The sequence below is a fragment of the Lathyrus oleraceus genome, chromosome 5 (genome assembly GCF_024323335.1).
Source record: "Lathyrus oleraceus cultivar Zhongwan6 chromosome 5, CAAS_Psat_ZW6_1.0, whole genome shotgun sequence".
NCBI classification, from domain to species: domain Eukaryota; kingdom Viridiplantae; phylum Streptophyta; class Magnoliopsida; order Fabales; family Fabaceae; genus Lathyrus; species Lathyrus oleraceus.
In genome coordinates this window covers 181812253-181834255 of record NC_066583.1, presented here as the reverse complement: position 1 = coordinate 181834255, position 22003 = coordinate 181812253, and the positions used below count along the sequence as shown (strand labels likewise).

Genomic DNA, 22003 nt, shown 5'->3' with positions numbered 1-22003 from the left:
CTTGAAAACCTGGAAAGAGTTCTGGAGCGATGTGTAAAAGTAAACTTAGTACTTAATTGGGAAAAGTGCCACTTTATGGTACAAGAAGGAATTGTTTTAGGACACATCATCTCGAACAGAGGAATCGAAGTAGACAAAGCCAAAATAGAGGTAATCGAAAATCTTCAACCCCCAAGAACTGTGAGAGAAGTACGAAGTTTTTTAGGACACGCCGGTTTTTACCGACGATTCATCAAAGACTTCTCTAAGATAACTAAACCCTTAACCGGACTGTTGATGAAAGATGCTGAATTCATATTCGACGATAACTGTTTAAAAGCATTTCAAACTCTTAAACAAGCATTGATCTCCGCACCCATTATGCAGACACCAGACTGGAATGAACCATTCGAAATAATGTGCGATGCCAGTGACTATGCTGTAGGTGCTGTTTTAGGACAAAGAAAGGATAAAAAGCTTCACGTTATATACTACGCTAGCAGAACCCTGGATGAAGCGCAAATGAATTATGCCACAACCGAGAAAGAACTCCTAGCAGTGGTATTTGCGCTAGATAAATTTCGTTCTTACCTGGTAGGAGCCAAAATAATAGTTTACACCGATCACGCTGCTATCAGGTACCTTTTAACAAAAAAAGATGCTAAACCTAGACTCCTAAGATGGATCTTGTTACTACAAGAATTCGACTTAGAAATCAAGGACAAGAAAGGAACTGAAAACGTAGTAGCAGACCACCTCTCTAGACTTGAGAACCTTGAACCGGAAAGAACATCCATTAATGATGATTTCTCGTATGATAAACTCATAGCTACTTTGGAAGAGAACAACTCCGACATGCAAGTAGAAACCACCTTAGCTATATCTGTCACACCATGGTACGCTGATCTAGTCAATTATTTAGCTGCCGGAATAGTTCCACCTACTTTATCTTACCAGCAGAAGAAACGATTCTTCCACGACATAAAACACTATTACTGGGATGACCCCTTACTTTTCAAAAGAGGCCCCGATGGTATTTTCCGTCGATGTATACCCGAAGAAGAGGTAGAAAATATAATCCAACACTGTCACTCTGCGCCTTATGGTGGACACACAAGTACATCCAAGACCTGCTCTAAAATCCTACAAGCTGGCTTTTATTGGCCTACTATATGGAAGGACGTACATGCGGCTATTAAGGAGTGTGACAGATGTCAACGCACGGGAAACATATCTAGACGTGACGAGATGCCACAAAAAGGTATTTTGGAAGTAGAGATTTTTGACGTGTGGGGGATAGACTTCATGGGACCCTTCCCATCCTCTTTCGGTAACAAATACATACTCGTGGCAGTTGACTACGTATCAAAATGGATCGAAGCTATAGCTTCTCCAACAAATGACACCCGAGTAGTAACTAGACTCTTTAAAAATATAATATTTCCGAGATTTGGCATCCCAAGAATAGTAGTCAGTGATGGTGGATCACACTTTATATCCAAGGTACTCGAAAAACTACTACTTAAATATGGAGTGAGACATAGGATAGCAACACCTTACCACCCTCAAACCAGTGGACAAGTGGAAGTATCTAACAGAGAAATCAAGCAAATACTAGAAAAAACGGTCGCCACTTCAAGGAAAGATTGGTCATTGAAATTACCAGAAGCTTTGTGGGCATACCGAACTGCTTATAAAACTCCCATAGGGACGACCCCATTTAAGCTCATTTATGGAAAATCCTGTCACCTCCCGGTAGAATTAGAACATAAAGCCTATTGGGCTATTAGAAATTTAAATTTGAATTATAAAGCCGCCGGTGAAAAGAGAATCCTTGACATAAACGAATTAGAGGAACTCAGAAGAGACGCCTATGAAAATGCCAAAATCTATAAAGAAAGAACAAAACAATGGCATGACAAGCGTATATCAAGGAAAATCTTCAAGCAAGGCGACGCAGTACTTTTATTTAACTCTAGACTAAAGTTATTCCCGGGAAAACTACGATCCAGATGGTCAGGACCTTTTCATATCACTAAAATCTTTCCCAGTGGAGCGGTAGAAATAAAAGGACAATCTACAGAACCGTTCACCGTAAACGGGCAACGTCTGAAACATTATCACTATGCGGAAACCAACGAGGATTCGCAAATTCTACACTTAGACGAAACGCCCCCAGGACTCATAGACTATATTTAACAGTTTATTTGTCGAGCTTGCGACATTTAAACAAAGCGCTTAGTGGGAGACAACCCACAAATTAATTTGTTATTTTATTATTCTATTATTATTATCATTTCCCTATTTTTCTCTTAATTATTCTTTTAATTTCTATTTAGTATTCATTATTGATTTATTAAAAAAAAAGAAAAAAAAAAATATATATATATATATAATAATAATAATTCTTTTCTTCTTTCGGCATTTGGCCAAATCCTGACTTAAACTCATGTTTCTTTTCTCTAGCTAACACTAACCAGATGGGACATTTTGATCGTATGGGTATCAAGTTCAGAGGAATGGCTCAGAAACAAAAGTTTGAAGAACTAGCCGCTAGAGAGATGCTACCTAGTTTATATGCTGATGATTGGGCTATGACTGCCCTTGGACTGAGACAGAGTGTCCTGTTTTTGCTGAATCAGATAGGATGGGAGACCTCCCCTATCCTGAGACATTTCACCACCTACCGGAGACTCACACTAGAATTCCTTAGTTCATTAATCTATCTACCCAGCCACGGAAAAGGAATTAGCAGAGGTTTTATCCAGTTCAGAATGTTCAATATGGAGTACCAATTTAATATTAGAGACTTCACCAACCTTTTGGGTTTTCCTACCTCCTTTGATACATTCACTATAAGCCAGGAAGAACTTTTTGAATATAGAGAGCTTGAACACTTTTGGGGTAAGCTGACTGGAAATGATGAGCCCGAAGAACATGAGTTTCTCTCTGGAAACATACATAACCCGGCTTTCCGCTATTTCCATAAGATCCTGACCCACACTTTATTTGGGAAGAAGCCAAATAGTACTTCAGTTTCACGTGATGAACTCTTCATCATATTTTGTGCTTCCCAGAACCGTCCAGTAAACGGTGCTACTTTTATGTTAGCTAATTTGGACCACCTTATCCAGGATGAGCGAGCACCCATTAGAATAGGCGGTTTGATCACTATGATAGGTAATGCTATTGGATTACGTCAGCCTATGCTTGACCTTAGCCCTTTTTGTGGCATTACTACTATGAGTATACCCTTCCTCTTCAACACTATGTTTATAGCAAACATAGGGTCTGATGAGTTTGAGCTTATTATTGATAACCAGGTTCTCTGCCTATTCACCATGCCCGATCCTAGAACTAGTGTTCATAACCAAAGGAACTGGCTCTATAACCTGAATGAAACCCCAACTCCTGCTGGATCCACTGAATCCATCCAGGACTATGAGATTTGTGATGACTATGAGCACTATGTTGACCATATCTCTCAGGCTGAATCTGACCCTCAGACACCTTCCGGCTACTATGATATTGATCCTCCTCCTCAGCCTGTCCTGACCGAAGAATCAGCCATGCCTGATCTCCGACATCATATGCCAGGAACAGATATTAAAACCGTCATTGAAGCTTTGATGTCAGAACAAGACGCCCTCAGGGAAGATTTCCACAACTTGAGACATGAAATCCTAGAATACATGAGCAGCACGGCAAGTCAGTTACGTATGTTACGGCATCGTGTTAACTCTTTTGCTCCTCCGGCCAGAGATCCGAAGATAGATGGAATTTAGTTATTTCTTTCTAAGTTATTTAGTTTTAGGCTAGATTTTTCATTAATGTTATTTGAATTCATGCTCGCATTTATTTTCCTTTCATTTCATTGTTTTCCCTTCCTGTATTACATTATGTTAATTTTATTAAAGCTTTTATTTATTTAATTTATGCAATGGCTATGTTCTCTACTGTTCTACTGTTACTCAGAATGAATTACTATTATGAGAAATAGAATAGCATGCAACACAAATTAATTAGCTAAATTAAATAGAACAATCTAAAAACCAAATAAAACAAAATAATCAAAATAAATTCATCTCCCGATTAATTATGTGAAGCGCTGCTGAATGCCCTGCCAAAAAGAAATGTGTGACGAGCGTCACACACTCCATGACGAACGGCACGCATAACTCCTGTTACGACCGTCACACCCTTGTGACGAGCGTAACGCCCTTCAGACATGTGAACGTTAGGGAGCCGTTGGAGACGAACGTTACACCTTTATTTTTTTACCTTCCCCACTCACTTTTCATTTAACCACACTTAATTACTCTTCAACCACTTTTTCTTTCTATCTTCCAACCCTTCTCCTATAAATACCTACCAAAACTTCCTTCATTCACCACAAAACAATTCTCTCCTATCAAATACACTTCTTTTTCTTTCCAAATCACCCCTTCAAAAATTCATCACAATGGCGGGAAATCAAAATTTCGGAAATATCATCTTCCGATCCGGAGATGACAACTACCAGCAAGAGCAATTCGAACGTTTCCAACAGCGAGGCGTCGCTTCCACCAGGTACCCCGATATAACTTGTTTACAACAATTAGGATTACTCCAAGGTATCGAATGGATGCTCCGCCTAGCCGACTTAACCTTCCTTTGCACTCATAATCAACCCACCTACCCATCCCTAACCTTAGAATTCTTAAGTTCATACGACTACACCACTCCCGCCGGTGAAGACGAATTTTTAACCGGTACCGCAACCTTCCGTATGTTCAACACCGAGTACTCCTTAACCCAAAACCAATTGAGTACCATGTTACAATTTCCCATAGAAGGTCAGGTACACCCCAGAATCCCTCCAAACTCAAACTGGAACACAGTTGGCGTTTTTGGCCTTTTTAAGAAAATTACCGGTATAGATACCTACAACTGGGAAGAACTCCTCCTCTCCCATATACACAACCCCACTATCCGGTACTTCATCCGCATCTTGCAAAACACAATTTTTGGAAGACCAAACAACAACAAGGTCAACTCAAAGGAGCTATTTTTCCTCCAATGCGTCTTCGAACCGGATACTCAGGTAAACGCCGCCTCTTTTCTCTTTCATCATATCCGCACCTTATGTGCTAGAGGCCGGCAACCCTTTATAATTGGTGGATTAATAACATCCATAGCACTTGGCCTGAACCTAGGGGATAAACTCCAAACTTTAGAATCCCTACCTCCCCTGTCTATGGATATCAGCTATTGCCGCTCCAGCCGCCTGATTAAAAACAGAGTAGGCGGAGGATATTATCTTATGGTGAACAACCAGGCTGCCCCAAGCGTTGTTCTACCAAATATCGCCCTAACTGATGTCACAAACCCCGACCGCCACCTCTATGATTTAAACGCTCCTGAAACCACCGAGCCTTTACAAACAAACCCACAAACAGATGAGTTTGAAGAAATGGAACAAGGTGATCATCCTCCTACACAACATTCAGCCCCGCTCAACCCTTCCGGTAATGCAACTGGCCCATCCTCCCAACGTCGTCGACGAAGAAGGCCTGCAACCAACGACGACATTATGGATGCTATCGATGGTATGCAGGCACAGAATGCAGAGATGATGCAGATGATGCGTCAAATGCAACAGCAACAGGATGCCCGGAATGCCATAACCGACCAGCGGTTTACTGAATTGTTCAGCAGGTTCGACAACTTAGACATACGTCAAAGATCACCAGGTCCTAGAACCAGAGGCGGAAGGCAGCCTTAGTTGTTATTTTCTTTGCATTTCCATTTTGTATTTCTTTCCCTTAAAACATTGAGGACAATGTTTAGTTCAAGTATGGGGGGGAAACAATATTCTTCCTATTTCCATTCTTCAAGTATGTTATTTTCCCTTTCATTGTTATTTCCCTTTCTTATTATGAAAAAAAAAAATTATTATAATATATATTTATTTTAAGTCAAGTCCCTAGTGTGAAAAATTCTATTATCTATTCCCCTCAATTTTCTTGAGCCATAACAAAAAAAAATTTTTTAACACACCCAATAAGTATAAAGGTTGCTTACTTTATAAAACTTGAGTGAAATCAAAACAAAATCATTACCATAACAACGCTCTGAGAACCTCAATATGTTAGATCAGGATAAGTACCTATTATACCGATTCCTTGAACTTTTAGTTCTATGGCAACCCCAAGTAGTTTATACAGAAGTCAGCACCGTCTTAATAGCAAACTACGTGGAGAGCCGATGAATATAAGTGAATGATCCCCAAAGTAACATAAAATATATGAATATATCAAGAAATGCACTAAGTAAATTAGGTGATCCTTACCAGATCATTTAATCTAAAGGTTGCAGATCATGCAAAAGCACAATGCGAAAGATCCATTATGAGTTGGTTCAGTAGGAATCTGGTACTGAACTTGGTAGGGCGGACTACGGTTCGATCCCCCGCAATTTGCAATGGACTGAATAATGAAGTTATCCGACTTATGTACCAGAACTTCTAGCTAAAAGCGGATCATAATCACTAACCGGTTACTCCACTATGTGCGCGAAAAGATAAAGGGCTTAATGTGATTTCGCTAGAATGAAAACGGGTAAAATAAGACCAAAGGAACCAGGATAGCTATCATAGGGTACTTGAACTGATTTACATAAGGTAGGGTTATCTAAGTTGTAACGGTAGTTGTTGATGTCAAGATTAAACTCAAAGTCCTCCTAAACAAAAACCCGTTTGCAACCTAGTACGAATTGATGTGTGCTTTGAAATTTCATCTGGCTAAAACTTTTAACAAGTTCTATACTGAATTTTGCTTGAGGACAAGCAAAGATTTAAGTATGGGGGAGTTTGATAACACGAAATTATATCACATTTTAAGACTTAATTCAATTAGATTATATTATCATTTACTTTCGGTTTACTGCATTTTATGGGATATTACGTGGTATTTTCTTCCTAATTGTCGCAGGTAGTCTATTTTGAAGCAAAAGTGAAAAAGGGAAGAAAAGGAGGTGTAAAAAGGAATAAAAAGGAAACAAATAACAAAGACCAAGCCCAGCCCAAAGAAAGTCACGTTATGACTGTGACGGGCGTCACAAGGGTTGTGACGAGCGTCACACTAAAAGCACTCCTGTGACGAGCGTCACACATGGTGTGACGAACGTCACACCAGTCCTCTATATTTTTGGCGCAAGGAACTCAACTGACCACGTTGAAAGCTATTTCCACGCACGCTTAACCCTCGGAACGAGACCACGCACACGGAAACCCTTGAAAAGCAGTTACACCAGCAGCTGTATAAATAGCAGTTAATTGGGAAATTTCAAAGCCCAGTTTTTCCACGCTCATATTGCCGAAGCTCTGCCAAATTTTCTTGTCACACCTTTTGCTTATTTTTTCCTTTCCAGCACTTAACATTGTTTATTTTATTTATTTCTTTTGCAAGCTTTACATTCTTTTTTTTCCTTGCAAAATTTACCTTTCCCGTTTCAGCTTCTAGATATTTTTCGCATAATAGTTTCTACACCGGGAACTATTGTGCAACTTTATACTGGATTTAACCTTACGTTATATTCCAGTTTTATTTCCTTGATTTAATTTACTGTTTAATTGAAGAATCCAAGAACAAATCCTACCGGCTTGTGGTGGAGTGTTCAAGACTATTGTATTACGCATTCAGGTTCTTTAATCATTATTTAATATTTTGTTTTATTATTTATCTATATTATCTGCCTGGAATGAGTCTGTTTATGCATGATATAAATTCTTATTTGTTTAGCATGTCTGGCTAATTTGCCTAGGTATCGGTATGTAAAGTAAGCAGAATAAGGGATCAAGACTGAGTCGGTCTATCTAAACTTAAAATCAAAATCAATCTTTTTACGGTCTCAACTTACAGGTTTAATAACAAGATTTTTTACAAAAGTAAAAGACATAAAGAAGTTAAAATCAATAGAGCGAGAGTTTGAGATTTTAACTGGACAGTGTAAGTTAGGCATTAATTCTAGATCAGGGCGAGAGCAAGTTTTAGAGTTAATTAAATTCTGACCTTTTCCAAAAAGTATTTTTAAAGATTGAATGTGAGGACGAGAGTTAAGCATTTGGATTTAATTATATAACCTAAGTCAACAGAGCGAGAGTTTGAGATAAGGGTGTTTAAAACGGTCAGTATTTTCTTAAAAAGAGTTTCTGCAACTTTATTGCTTTCAAAATATGGTTTTTGACTTAATTATAAGTGACAGCAACATTAATATAAAATCATGGTTTATTCAACAGAGCGAGAGTTTGAGATAGAACCTTTAACCAATAAAGTTAACCGAAACGATTCATTTTAAAACCAAGAAGTCGACAAAGACTTGATTCCCTAGTTTTGACGAACTACATACCGATATCCGTTTTATTAATATTTAATCTAGATATTAGTTTAGCTCTTAGTTTTTTCCCCAAACAATCAAACATTTTTCACCTTAGATTTACGTAGTAACCTTAGATAACGGTATATCGATTCATAAGTCCCTGTGGGATCGATATCTTTTAAAACTACGCGATAGAACTGTGCACTTGCAGTTTGTATCCCATTCTCGACTCACACAGTCGAGCGATCAAGTTTTTATCCCATTCTTGACAAAAACTTGATCGCTCGACTGTGTGAGTCGAGAATGGGATACAAACTGCAAGTGCACAGTTCTATCGCGTAGTTTTAAAAGATATCGATCCCACAGGGACTTATGAATCGATATACCGTTATCTAAGGTTACTACGTAAATCTAAGGTGAAAATGTTTGATTGTTTGGGGAAAAACTAAGGGCTAAACTAATATCTAGATTAAATATTAATAAAACGGATATCGGTATGTAGTTCGTCAAAACTAGGGAATCAAGTCTTTGTCGGCTTCTTGGTTTTAAAATGAATCGTTTCGGTTAACTTTATTGGTTAAAGGTTCTATCTCAAACTCTCGCTCTGTTGAATAAACCATGATTTTATATTAATGTTGCTGTCACTTATAATTAAGTCAAAAACCATATTTTGAAAGCAATAAAGTTGCAGAAACTCTTTTTAAGAAAATACTGACCGTTTTAAACACCCTTATCTCAAACTCTCGCTCTGTTGACTTAGGTTATATAATTAAATCCAAATGCTTAACTCTCGTCCTCACATTCAATCTTTAAAAATACTTTTTGGAAAAGGTCAGAATTTAATTAACTCTAAAACTTGCTCTCGCCCTGATCTAGAATTAATGCCTAACTTACACTGTCCAGTTAAAATCTCAAACTCTCGCTCTATTGATTTTAACTTCTTTATGTCTTTTACTTTTGTAAAAAATCTTGTTATTAAACCTGTAAGTTGAGACCGTAAAAAGATTGATTTTGATTTTAAGTTTAGATAGACCGACTCAGTCTTGATCCCTTATTCTGCTTACTTTACATACCGATACCTAGGCAAATTAGCCAGACATGCTAAACAAATAAGAATTTATATCATGCATAAACAGACTCATTCCAGGCAGATAATATAGATAAATAATAAAACAAAATATTAAATAATGATTAAAGAACCTGAATGCGTAATACAATAGTCTTGAACACTCCACCACAAGCCGGTAGGATTTGTTCTTGGATTCTTCAATTAAACAGTAAATTAAATCAAGGAAATAAAACTGGAATATAACGTAAGGTTAAATCCAGTATAAAGTTGCACAATAGTTCCCGGTGTAGAAACTATTATGCGAAAAATATCTAGAAGCTGAAACGGGAAAGGTAAATTTTGCAAGGAAAAAAAGAATGTAAAGCTTGCAAAAGAAATAAATAAAATAAACAATGTTAAGTGCTGGAAAGGAAAAAATAAGCAAAAGGTGTGACAAGAAAATTTGGCAGAGCTTCGGCAATATGAGCGTGGAAAAACCGGCTTTTGAAATTTCCCAATTAACTCCTATTTATACAGCTGCTGGTGTAACTGCTTTTCAAGGGTTTCCGTGTGCGTGGTCTCGTTCCGAGGGTTAAGCGTGCGTGGAAATAGCTTTCAACGTGGTCAGTTGAGTTCCTTGCGCCAAAAATATAGAGGACTGGTGTGACGTTCGTCACACCATGTGTGACGCTCGTCACAGGAGTGCTTTTAGTGTGACGCTCGTCACAACCCTTGTGACGCCCGTCACAGTCATAACGTGACTTTCTTTGGGCTGGGCTTGGTCTTTGTTATTTGTTTCCTTTTTATTCCTTTTTACACCTCCTTTTCTTCCCTTTTTCACTTTTGCTTCAAAATAGACTACCTGCGACAATTAGGAAGAAAATACCACGTAATATCCCATAAAATGCAGTAAACCGAAAGTAAATGATAATATAATCTAATTGAATTAAGTCTTAAAATGTGATATAATTTCGTGTTATCAAACTCCCCCATACTTAAATCTTTGCTTGTCCTCAAGCAAAATTCAGTATAGAACTTGTTAAAAGTTTTAGCCAGATGAAATTTCAAAGCACACATCAATTCGTACTAGGTTGCAAACGGGTTTTTGTTTAGGAGGACTTTGAGTTTAATCTTGACATCAACAACTACCGTTACAACTTAGATAACCCTACCTTATGTAAATCAGTTCAAGTACCCTATGATAGCTATCCTGGTTCCTTTGGTCTTATTTTACCCGTTTTCATTCTAGCGAAATCACATTAAGCCCTTTATCTTTTCGCGCACATAGTGGAGTAACCGGTTAGTGATTATGATCCGCTTTTAGCTAGAAGTTCTGGTACATATGTCGGATAACTTCATTATTCAGTCCATTGCAAATTGCGGGGGATCGAACCGTAGTCCGCCCTACCAAGTTCAGTACCAGATTCCTACTGAACCAACTCATAATGGATCTTTCGCATTGTGCTTTTGCATGATCTGCAACCTTTAGATTAAATGATCTGGTAAGGATCACCTAATTTACTTAGTGCATTTCTTGATATATTCATATATTTTATGTTACTTTGGGGATCATTCACTTATATTCATCGGCTCTCCACGTAGTTTGCTATTAAGACGGTGCTGACTTCTGTATAAACTACTTGGGGTTGCCATAGAACTAAAAGTTCAAGGAATCGGTATAATAGGTACTTATCCTGATCTAACATATTGAGGTTCTCAGAGCGTTGTTATGGTAATGATTTTGTTTTGATTTCACTCAAGTTTTATAAAGTAAGCAACCTTTATACTTATTGGGTGTGTTAAAAAAAAAAAATTTTTGTTATGGCTCAAGAAAATTGAGGGGAATAGATAATAGAATTTTTCACACTAGGGACTTGACTTAAAATAAATATATATTATAATAATTTTTTTTTTTCATAATAAGAAAGGGAAATAACAATGAAAGGGAAAATAACATACTTGAAGAATGGAAATAGGAAGAATATTGTTTCCCCCCCATACTTGAACTAAACATTGTCCTCAATGTTTTAAGGGAAAGAAATACAAAATGGAAATGCAAAGAAAATAACAACTAAGGCTGCCTTCCGCCTCTGGTTCTAGGACCTGGTGATCTTTGACGTATGTCTAAGTTGTCGAACCTGCTGAACAATTCAGTAAACCGCTGGTCGGTTATGGCATTCCGGGCATCCTGTTGCTGTTGCATTTGACGCATCATCTGCATCATCTCTGCATTTTGTGCCTGCATACCATCGATAGCATCCATAATGTCGTCGTTGGTTGCAGGCCTTCTTCGTCGACGACGTTGGGAGGATGGGCCAGTTGCATTACCGGAAGGGTTGAGCGGGGCTGAATGTTGTGTAGGAGGATGATCACCTTGTTCCATTTCTTCAAACTCATCTGTTTGTGGGTTTGTTTGTAAAGGCTCGGTGGTTTCAGGAGCGTTTAAATCATAGAGGTGGCGGTCGGGGTTTGTGACATCAGTTAGGGCGATATTTGGTAGAACAACGCTTGGGGCAGCCTGATTGTTCACCATAAGATAATATCCTCCGCCTACTCTGTTTTTAATCAGGCGGCTGGAGCGGCAATAGCTAATATCCATAGACAGGGGAGGTAGGGATTCTAAAGTTTGGAGTTTATCCCCTAGGTTCAGGCCAAGTGCTATGGATGTTATTAATCCACCAATTATAAAGGGTTGCCGGCCTCTAGCACATAAGGTGCGGATATGATGAAAGAGAAAAGAGGCGGCGTTTACCTGAGTATCCGGTTCGAAGACGCATTGGAGGAAAAATAGCTCCTTTGAGTTGACCTTGCTGTTGTTTGGTCTTCCAAAAATTGTGTTTTGCAAGATGCGGATGAAGTACCGGATAGTGGGGTTGTGTATATGGGAGAGGAGGAGTTCTTCCCAGTTGTAGGTATCTATACCGGTAATTTTCTTAAAAAGGCCAAAAACGCCAACTGTGTTCCAGTTTGAGTTTGGAGGGATTCTGGGGTGTACCTGACCTTCTATGGGAAATTGTAACATGGTACTCAATTGGTTTTGGGTTAAGGAGTACTCGGTGTTGAACATACGGAAGGTTGCGGTACCGGTTAAAAATCCGTCTTCACCGGCGGGAGTGGTGTAGTCGTATGAACTTAAGAATTCTAAGGTTAGGGATGGGTAGGTGGGTTGATTATGAGTGCAAAGGAAGGTTAAGTCGGCTAGGCGGAGCATCCATTCGATACCTTGGAGTAATCCTAATTGTTGTAAACAAGTTATATCGGGGTACCTGGTGGAAGCGACGCCTCGCTGTTGGAAACGTTCGAATTGCTCTTGCTGGTAGTTGTCATCTCCGGATCGGAAGATGATATTTCCGAAATTTTGATTTCCCGCCATTGTGATGAATTTTTGAAGGGGTGATTTGGAAAGAAAAAGAAGTGTATTTGATAGGAGAGAATTGTTTTGTGGTGAATGAAGGAAGTTTTGGTAGGTATTTATAGGAGAAGGGTTGGAAGATAGAAAGAAAAAGTGGTTGAAGAGTAATTAAGTGTGGTTAAATGAAAAGTGAGTGGGGAAGGTAAAAAATTAAAGGTGTAACGTTCGTCTCCAACGGCTCCCTAACGTTCACATGTCTGAAGGGCGTTACGCTCGTCACAAGGGTGTGACGGTCGTAACAGGAGTGTCGTTCGTCATGGAGTGTGTGACGCTCGTCACACATTTCTTTTTGGCAGGGCATTCAGCAGCGCTTCACATAATTAATCGGGAGATGAATTTATTTTGATTATTTTGTTTTATTTGGTTTTTAGATTGTTCTATTTAATTTAGCTAATTAATTTGTGTTGCATGCTATTCTATTTCTCATAATAGTAATTCATTCTGAGTAACAGTAGAACAGTAGAGAACATAGCCATTGCATAAATTAAATAAATAAAAGCTTTAATAAAATTAACATAATGTAATACAGGAAGGGAAAACAATGAAATGAAAGGAAAATAAATGCGAGCATGAATTCAAATAACATTAATGAAAAATCTAGCCTAAAACTAAATAACTTAGAAAGAAATAACTAAATTCCATCTATCTTCGGATCTCTGGCCGGAGGAGCAAAAGAGTTAACACGATGCCGTAACATACGTAACTGACTTGCCGTGCTGCTCATGTATTCTAGGATTTCATGTCTCAAGTTGTGGAAATCTTCCCTGAGGGCGTCTTGTTCTGACATCAAAGCTTCAATGATGGTTTTAATATCTGTTCCTGGCATATGATGTCGGAGATCAGGCATGGCTGATTCTTCGGTCAGGACAGGCTGAGGAGGAGGATCAATAGCATAGTAGCCGGAAGGTGTCTGAGGGTCAGATTCAGCCTGAGAGATATGGTCAACATAGTGCTCATAGTCATCACAAATCTCATAGTCCTGGATGGATTCAGTGGATCCAGCAGGAGTTGGGGTTTCATTCAGGTTATAGAGCCAGTTCCTTTGGTTATGAACACTAGTTCTAGGATCGGGCATGGTGAATAGGCAGAGAACCTGGTTATCAATAATAAGCTCAAACTCATCAGACCCTATGTTTGCTATAAACATAGTGTTGAAGAGGAAGGGTATACTCATAGTAGTAATGCCACAAAAAGGGCTAAGGTCAAGCATAGGCTGACGTAATCCAATAGCATTACCTATCATAGTGATCAAACCGCCTATTCTAATGGGTGCTCGCTCATCCTGGATAAGGTGGTCCAAATTAGCTAACATAAAAGTAGCACCGTTTACTGGACGGTTCTGGGAAGCACAAAATATGATGAAGAGTTCATCACGTGAAACTGAAGTACTATTTGGCTTCTTCCCAAATAAAGTGTGGGTCAGGATCTTATGGAAATAGCGGAAAGCCGGGTTATGTATGTTTCCAGAGAGAAACTCATGTTCTTCGGGCTCATCATTTCCAGTCAGCTTACCCCAAAAGTGTTCAAGCTCTCTATATTCAAAAAGTTCTTCCTGGCTTATAGTGAATGTATCAAAGGAGGTAGGAAAACCCAAAAGGTTGGTGAAGTCTCTAATATTAAATTGGTACTCCATATTGAACATTCTGAACTGGATAAAACCTCTGCTAATTCCTTTTCCGTGGCTGGGTAGATAGATTAATGAACTAAGGAATTCTAGTGTGAGTCTCCGGTAGGTGGTGAAATGTCTCAGGATAGGGGAGGTCTCCCATCCTATCTGATTCAGTAAAAACAGGACACTCTGTCTCAGTCCAAGGGCAGTCATAGCCCAATCATCAGCATATAAACTAGGTAGCATCTCTCTAGCGGCTAGTTCTTCAAACTTTTGTTTCTGAGCCATTCCTCTGAACTTGATACCCATACGATCAGAATGTCCCATCTGGTTAGTGTTAGCTAGAGAAAAGAAACATGAGTTTAAGTCAGGATTTGGCCAAATGCCGAAAGAAGAAAAGAATTATTATTATATATATATATATATATATATATATATATATATATATATATATATTTTAATAAATCAATAATGAATACTAAATAGAAATTAAAAGAATAATTAAGAGAAAAATAGGGAAATGATAATAATAATAGAATAATAAAATAACAAATTAATTTGTGGGTTGTCTCCCACTAAGCGCTTTGTTTAAATGTCGCAAGCTCGACAAATAAACTGTTAAATATAGTCTATGAGTCCTGGGGGCGTTTCGTCTAAGTGTAGAATTTGCGAATCCTCGTTGGTTTCCGCATAGTGATAATGTTTCAGACGTTGCCCGTTTACGGTGAACGGTTCTGTAGATTGTCCTTTTATTTCTACCGCTCCACTGGGAAAGATTTTAGTGATATGAAAAGGTCCTGACCATCTGGATCGTAGTTTTCCCGGGAATAACTTTAGTCTAGAGTTAAATAAAAGTACTGCGTCGCCTTGCTTGAAGATTTTCCTTGATATACGCTTGTCATGCCATTGTTTTGTTCTTTCTTTATAGATTTTGGCATTTTCATAGGCGTCTCTTCTGAGTTCCTCTAATTCGTTTATGTCAAGGATTCTCTTTTCACCGGCGGCTTTATATTCAAATTTAAATTTCTAATAGCCCAATAGGCTTTATGTTCTAATTCTACCGGGAGGTGACAGGATTTTCCATAAATGAGCTTAAATGGGGTCGTCCCTATGGGAGTTTTATAAGCAGTTCGGTATGCCCACAAAGCTTCTGGTAATTTCAATGACCAATCTTTCCTTGAAGTGGCGACCGTTTTTTCTAGTATTTGCTTGATTTCTCTGTTAGATACTTCCACTTGTCCACTGGTTTGAGGGTGGTAAGGTGTTGCTATCCTATGTCTCACTCCATATCTAAGTAGTAGTTTTTCGAGTACCTTGGATATAAAGTGTGATCCACCATCACTGACTACTATTCTTGGGATGCCAAATCTCGGAAATATTATATTTTTAAAGAGTCTAGTTACTACTCGGGTGTCATTTGTTGGAGAAGCTATAGCTTCGATCCATTTTGATACGTAGTCAACTGCCACGAGTATGTATTTGTTACCGAAAGAGGATGGGAAGGGTCCCATGAAGTCTATCCCCCACACGTCAAAAATCTCTACTTCCAAAATACCTTTTTGTGGCATCTCGTCACGTCTAGATATGTTTCCCGTGCGTTGACATCTGTCACACTCCTTAATAGCCGCATGTACGTCCTTCCATATAGTAGGCCAATAAAAGCCAGCTTGTAGGATTTTAGAGCAGGTCTTGGATGTACTTGTGTGTCCACCATAAGGCGCAGAGTGACAGTGTTGGATTATATTTTCTACCTCTTCTTCGGGTATACATCGACGGAAAATACCATCGGGGCCTCTTTTGAAAAGTAAGGGGTCATCCCAGTAATAGTGTTTTATGTCGTGGAAGAATCGTTTCTTCTGCTGGTAAGATAAAGTAGGTGGAACTATTCCGGCAGCTAAATAATTGACTAGATCAGCGTACCATGGTGTGACAGATATAGCTAAGGTGGTTTCTACTTGCATGTCGGAGTTGTTCTCTTCCAAAGTAGCTATGAGTTTATCATACGAGAAATCATCATTAATGGATGTTCTTTCCGGTTCAAGGTTCTCAAGTCTAGAGAGGTGGTCTGCTACTACGTTTTCAGTTCCTTTCTTGTCCTTGATTTCTAAGTCGAATTCTTGTAGTAACAAGATCCATCTTAGGAGTCTAGGTTTAGCATCTTTTTTTGTTAAAAGGTACCTGATAGCAGCGTGATCGGTGTAAACTATTATTTTGGCTCCTACCAGGTAAGAACGAAATTTATCTAGCGCAAATACCACTGCTAGGAGTTCTTTCTCGGTTGTGGCATAATTCATTTGCGCTTCATCCAGGGTTCTGCTAGCGTAGTATATAACGTGAAGCTTTTTATCCTTTCTTTGTCCTAAAACAGCACCTACAGCATAGTCACTGGCATCGCACATTATTTCGAATGGTTCATTCCAGTCTGGTGTCTGCATAATGGGTGCGGAGATCAATGCTTGTTTAAGAGTTTGAAATGCTTTTAAACAGTTATCGTCGAATATGAATTCAGCATCTTTCATCAACAGTCCGGTTAAGGGTTTAGTTATCTTAGAGAAGTCTTTGATGAATCGTCGGTAAAAACCGGCGTGTCCTAAAAAACTTCGTACTTCTCTCACAGTTCTTGGGGGTTGAAGATTTTCGATTACCTCTATTTTGGCTTTGTCTACTTCGATTCCTCTGTTCGAGATGATGTGTCCTAAAACAATTCCTTCTTGTACCATAAAGTGGCACTTTTCCCAATTAAGTACTAAGTTTACTTTTACACATCGCTCCAGAACTCTTTCCAGGTTTTCAAGGCATTCTTCGAAACTTTGTCCGTATACAGAAAAGTCATCCATAAATACTTCCATGATGTTTTCGAGAAAGTCGGCGAATATTGCCATCATGCATCTTTGAAAAGTTGCAGGGGCATTACACAGACCAAACGGCATTCGTCTATACGCGAAGGTACCAAAAGGGCATGTGAATGTTGTCTTTTCTTGGTCATCAGGGTGAATTGGTATTTGAAAGAAGCCTGAATAACCGTCTAAATAACAGAAATGTGAATGTTTAGCTAATCGTTCTAACATTTGGTCAATGAATGGTAAAGGGAAATGATCTTTTCGGGTTGCTTTGTTTAGTTTCCTATAATCAATGCACATTCTCCATCCCGATTCGATTCGTTTAGTTATAGTTTCTCCTTTTTCGTTTTCAATAACGGTTATGCCTCCTTTCTTTGGTACAACGTGTACAGGACTAACCCATTTGCTATCAGATATAGGATATATAATACCTGCTTCTAATAACTTGGTTATTTCTTTCTTTACTACCTCACTTAGGATCGGATTTAGTCTTCTCTGGTGTTCCCTAGAGGTTTTACAGTCTTCTTCTAACATGATGCGGTGCATACAAATAGAAGGGCTTATTCCTTTAAGATCGGTGATGTGGTATCCTAGTGCGGTTGGATATTTTCTTAAGATATGTAGGAGTTTTTCTGTTTCGAGTCTTCCTAGATCTGCATTAACTATCACAGGTCGTTCAAGTTCTAAGTCTAGGAATTCATATCTCAGATTTTTGGGAAGTGTTTTCAAATCAGGGGTTGGTTTGTTAAGACACTGCGTAGGATCCGGTGTTATTGCTAGGCATTGTTTAGATTTGTCCTCTAAAAGATAGTCTGATGCTTTGTCTTCTCCTGACTCTGCTTCTTTTATGCATTCATCGATGATATCCATGAAGTAACATGTATCTTCTATTGCAGGTGCTTTCAAGAATTGGGAAAGAATGAATTCAATTTTCTCTTCACCTACTTCGAAGGTGAGTCGTCCTCGTTTTACGTCTATGATTGCACCGGCAGTTGCTAAGAATGGTCTTCCTAGTATAATAGGTGTCGTATCATCTTCTCTAATGTCCATAATTGTGAAGTCAGTGGGAATGTAAAACTGACCTATGCGTACGGGAACGTTTTCAAGGATTCCTACAGGATATTTGATGGAACGATCTGCTAATTGCACAGACATTTTGGTCGGTCTTAATTCTCCCATTTCCAGTTTCTTACATATGGATAAAGGCATAACGCTAATTCCGGCTCCTAAATCGCATAAGGCTTTGTCGATGACAAATTTTCCTATGTGACAGGGTATAGAGAAACTACCCGGATCCTTGAGTTTAGGGGGCATGTTTTGGATTATAGCGCTACATTCGGCAGGGAGTGTAACGGTTTCGCTATCCTCAAGTTTCCTTTTATTAGAAAGAATTTCTTTTAAGAATTTAGCATATGAAGGCATCTGCGTAATAGCTTCGGTAAACGGAATTGTAACGTTTAATTGTTTAAGGAGATCAACAAATTTTCTAAATTGGCCTACATCTTTGGTTTTAACAAGCCTTTGAGGGTAAGGTATAGGTGGTTTGTAAGGTGGTGGAGGTACATAAGGTTCCTTCTTTTCTAGGGTTTCCTTATTACTCTCTTCCTTTTCCTTAGGTTCACTTTCCTCAGTAGATTTCTTAGGGTTTTGGTTTTCTATCCTTGGGTCAGACGGTCCTTCCACTTCCGTTCCACTTCTTAATATAATTGCATGAGCTTGGCTTCTCGGATTGGGTTGGGGCTGTCCAGGGAATGTACCAGTTGGTGCAGCAATAGGTGCTTGTTGTTGAGCTACTTGAGATATTTGCGTTTCCAGCATTTTGTTATGGGTAGCCAGGGCATCTACTTTGCTTGCTAGTTGTTTAAGTTGTTCGCCAGTGTGTATGTTCTGGTTTAAGAAATCTTTATTGGTTTGTTGTTGGGAAGCTATAAAGTTTTCCATCATGATTTCCAAGTTGGATTTTCTAGGGGTATTGTTGTTAGGATTCGGTTTCTGATATCCCGGAGGTATAGATGGGGCTTGATTTGGAGACTGTCCAGGTGCGTATAAAGCATTATTACTCTTATATGAGAAGTTTGGATGGTTCTTCCAATTTGGGTTATAGGTATTCGAATAGGGGCTTCCTTGAGCATAGTTTACTTGCTCTGTTTGGATTCCAGTCAAGAGTTGACATTCCGCAGGAGTGTGGCCTTGGATTCCACAGACCTCGCAATTCTGAGTTACAGCAACCACGGCGGCTGGAGGTGATACGTTTAAACTTTCAATTTTCTGGACCAAAGCATCCACTTTTGCATTGACGTGATCAAGGTTACTTATCTCGTACATGCCAGTTTTCGGTTGAGGTTTTTCCACCGTTGTTCGTTCGGTTCCCCACTGATAGTGGTTTTGGGCCATGCTCTCGATAAGCTGGTAAGCATCAGCGTAAGGTTTGTTCATTAGTGCACCACCTGCAGCGGCGTCTATTGTTAACCTTGTATTGTATAAGAGACCATTATAAAATGTGTGAATTACTAACCAGTCTTCCAAACCATGGTGTGGGCAAAGTCTCATCATGTCTTTGTATCTTTCCCATGCTTCGAAAAGAGACTCGTTGTCTTTCTGTTTAAATCCGTTTATCTGGGCTCTTAACATAGCTGTTTTGCTTGGTGGAAAATATCGGGCAAGAAAAACTTTCTTCAACTCGTTCCATGTGGTGACCGAGTTGGAAGGAAGAGATTGAAGCCATCTTCTAGCGCTATCTCTTAATGAGAAAGGAAAAAGACGAAGTCGAATTGCCTCTGAAGTGACACCATTAGCTTTAACAGTATCAGCGTATTGGACAAATACGGATAAATGAAGGTTTGGATCTTCGGTAAGATTTCCAGAGAATTGGTTCTGTTGCACAGCCTGCAACAACGAAGGTTTAAGTTCAAAGTTGTTTGCTTCGATTGCGGGCGGAGCAATACTTGAATGCGGTTCATCTTGCGATGGAGCGGCGTAATCTCTAAGAGCACGAGCTGGTTCTGCCATCTCGGTTAAAGAAGGAAAATCTTTGAGATCAGGAAGGTCTATAGGAGGGAGATTGTTTTCAGCACGATATTCCCGAATTCGTCGTAAGACTCAGAGATATAGTTCGATATCGTTGATTCGTAAATAGAGCGGTTCGCCTTGAGAGCGAGTGCGTGGCATACAAATCAACGAAAGAAAGAAAATAGAAGGAAAAGAAACCTTAGTCTCTACAGCGTAACGGAAGAGTTACGATATCGATTGAATAAAAGTCCCCGACAACGGCGCCAAAAACTTGATCGCTCGACTGTGTGAGTCGAGAATGGGATACAAACTGCAAGTGCACAGTTCTATCGCGTAGTTTTAAAAGATATCGATCCCACAGGGACTTATGAATCGATATACCGTTATCTAAGGTTACTACGTAAATCTAAGGTGAAAATGTTTGATTGTTTGGGGAAAAACTAAGGGCTAAACTAATATCTAGATTAAATATTAATAAAACGGATATCGGTATGTAGTTCGTCAAAACTAGGGAATCAAGTCTTTGTCGTCTTCTTGGTTTTAAAATGAATCGTTTCGGTTAACTTTATTGGTTAAAGGTTCTATCTCAAACTCTCGCTCTGTTGAATAAACCATGATTTTATATTAATGTTGCTGTCACTTATAATTAAGTCAAAAACCATATTTTGAAAGCAATAAAGTTGCAGAAACTCTTTTAAGAAAATACTGACCGTTTTAAACACCCTTATCTCAAACTCTCGCTCTGTTGACTTAGGTTATATAATTAAATCCAAATGCTTAACTCTCGTCCTCACATTCAATCTTTAAAAATACTTTTTGGAAAAGGTCAGAATTTAATTAACTCTAAAACTTGCTCTCGCCCTGATCTAGAATTAATGCCTAACTTACACTGTCCAGTTAAAATCTCAAACTCTCGCTCTATTGATTTTAACTTCTTTATGTCTTTTACTTTTGTAAAAAATCTTGTTATTAAACCTGTAAGTTGAGACCGTAAAAAGATTGATTTTGATTTTAAGTTTAGATAGACCGACTCAGTCTTGATCCCTTATTCTGCTTACTTTACATACCGATACCTAGGCAAATTAGCCAGACATGCTAAACAAATAAGAATTTATATCATGCATAAACAGACTCATTCCAGGCAGATAATATAGATAAATAATAAAACAAAATATTAAATAATGATTAAAGAACCTGAATGCGTAATACAATAGTCTTGAACACTCCACCACAAGCCGGTAGGATTTGTTCTTGGATTCTTCAATTAAACAGTAAATTAAATCAAGGAAATAAAACTGGAATATAACGTAAGGTTAAATCCAGTATAAAGTTGCACAATAGTTCCCGGTGTAGAAACTATTATGCGAAAAATATCTAGAAGCTGAAACGGGAAAGGTAAATTTTGCAAGGAAAAAAAAGAATGTAAAGCTTGCAAAAGAAATAAATAAAATAAACAATGTTAAGTGCTGGAAAGGAAAAAATAAGCAAAAGGTGTGACAAGAAAATTTGGCAGAGCTTCGGCAATATGAGCGTGGAAAAACCGGCTTTTGAAATTTCCCAATTAACTCCTATTTATACAGCTGCTGGTGTAACTGCTTTTCAAGGGTTTCCGTGTGCGTGGTCTCGTTCCGAGGGTTAAGCGTGCGTGGAAATAGCTTTCAACGTGGTCAGTTGAGTTCCTTGCGCCAAAAATATAGAGGACTGGTGTGACGTTCGTCACACCATGTGTGACGCTCGTCACAGGAGTG

At 38.7% G+C, this 22003-nt stretch overlaps 1 pseudogene; it reads left to right on the top strand.

Moving 5' to 3' along the window:
• Positions 1-19770: 19770 nt before the first annotated feature.
• On the top strand, positions 19771-19870 carry LOC127089232 (uncharacterized; annotated as a pseudogene).
• The last annotated feature ends 2133 nt before the right edge of the window (positions 19871-22003 follow it).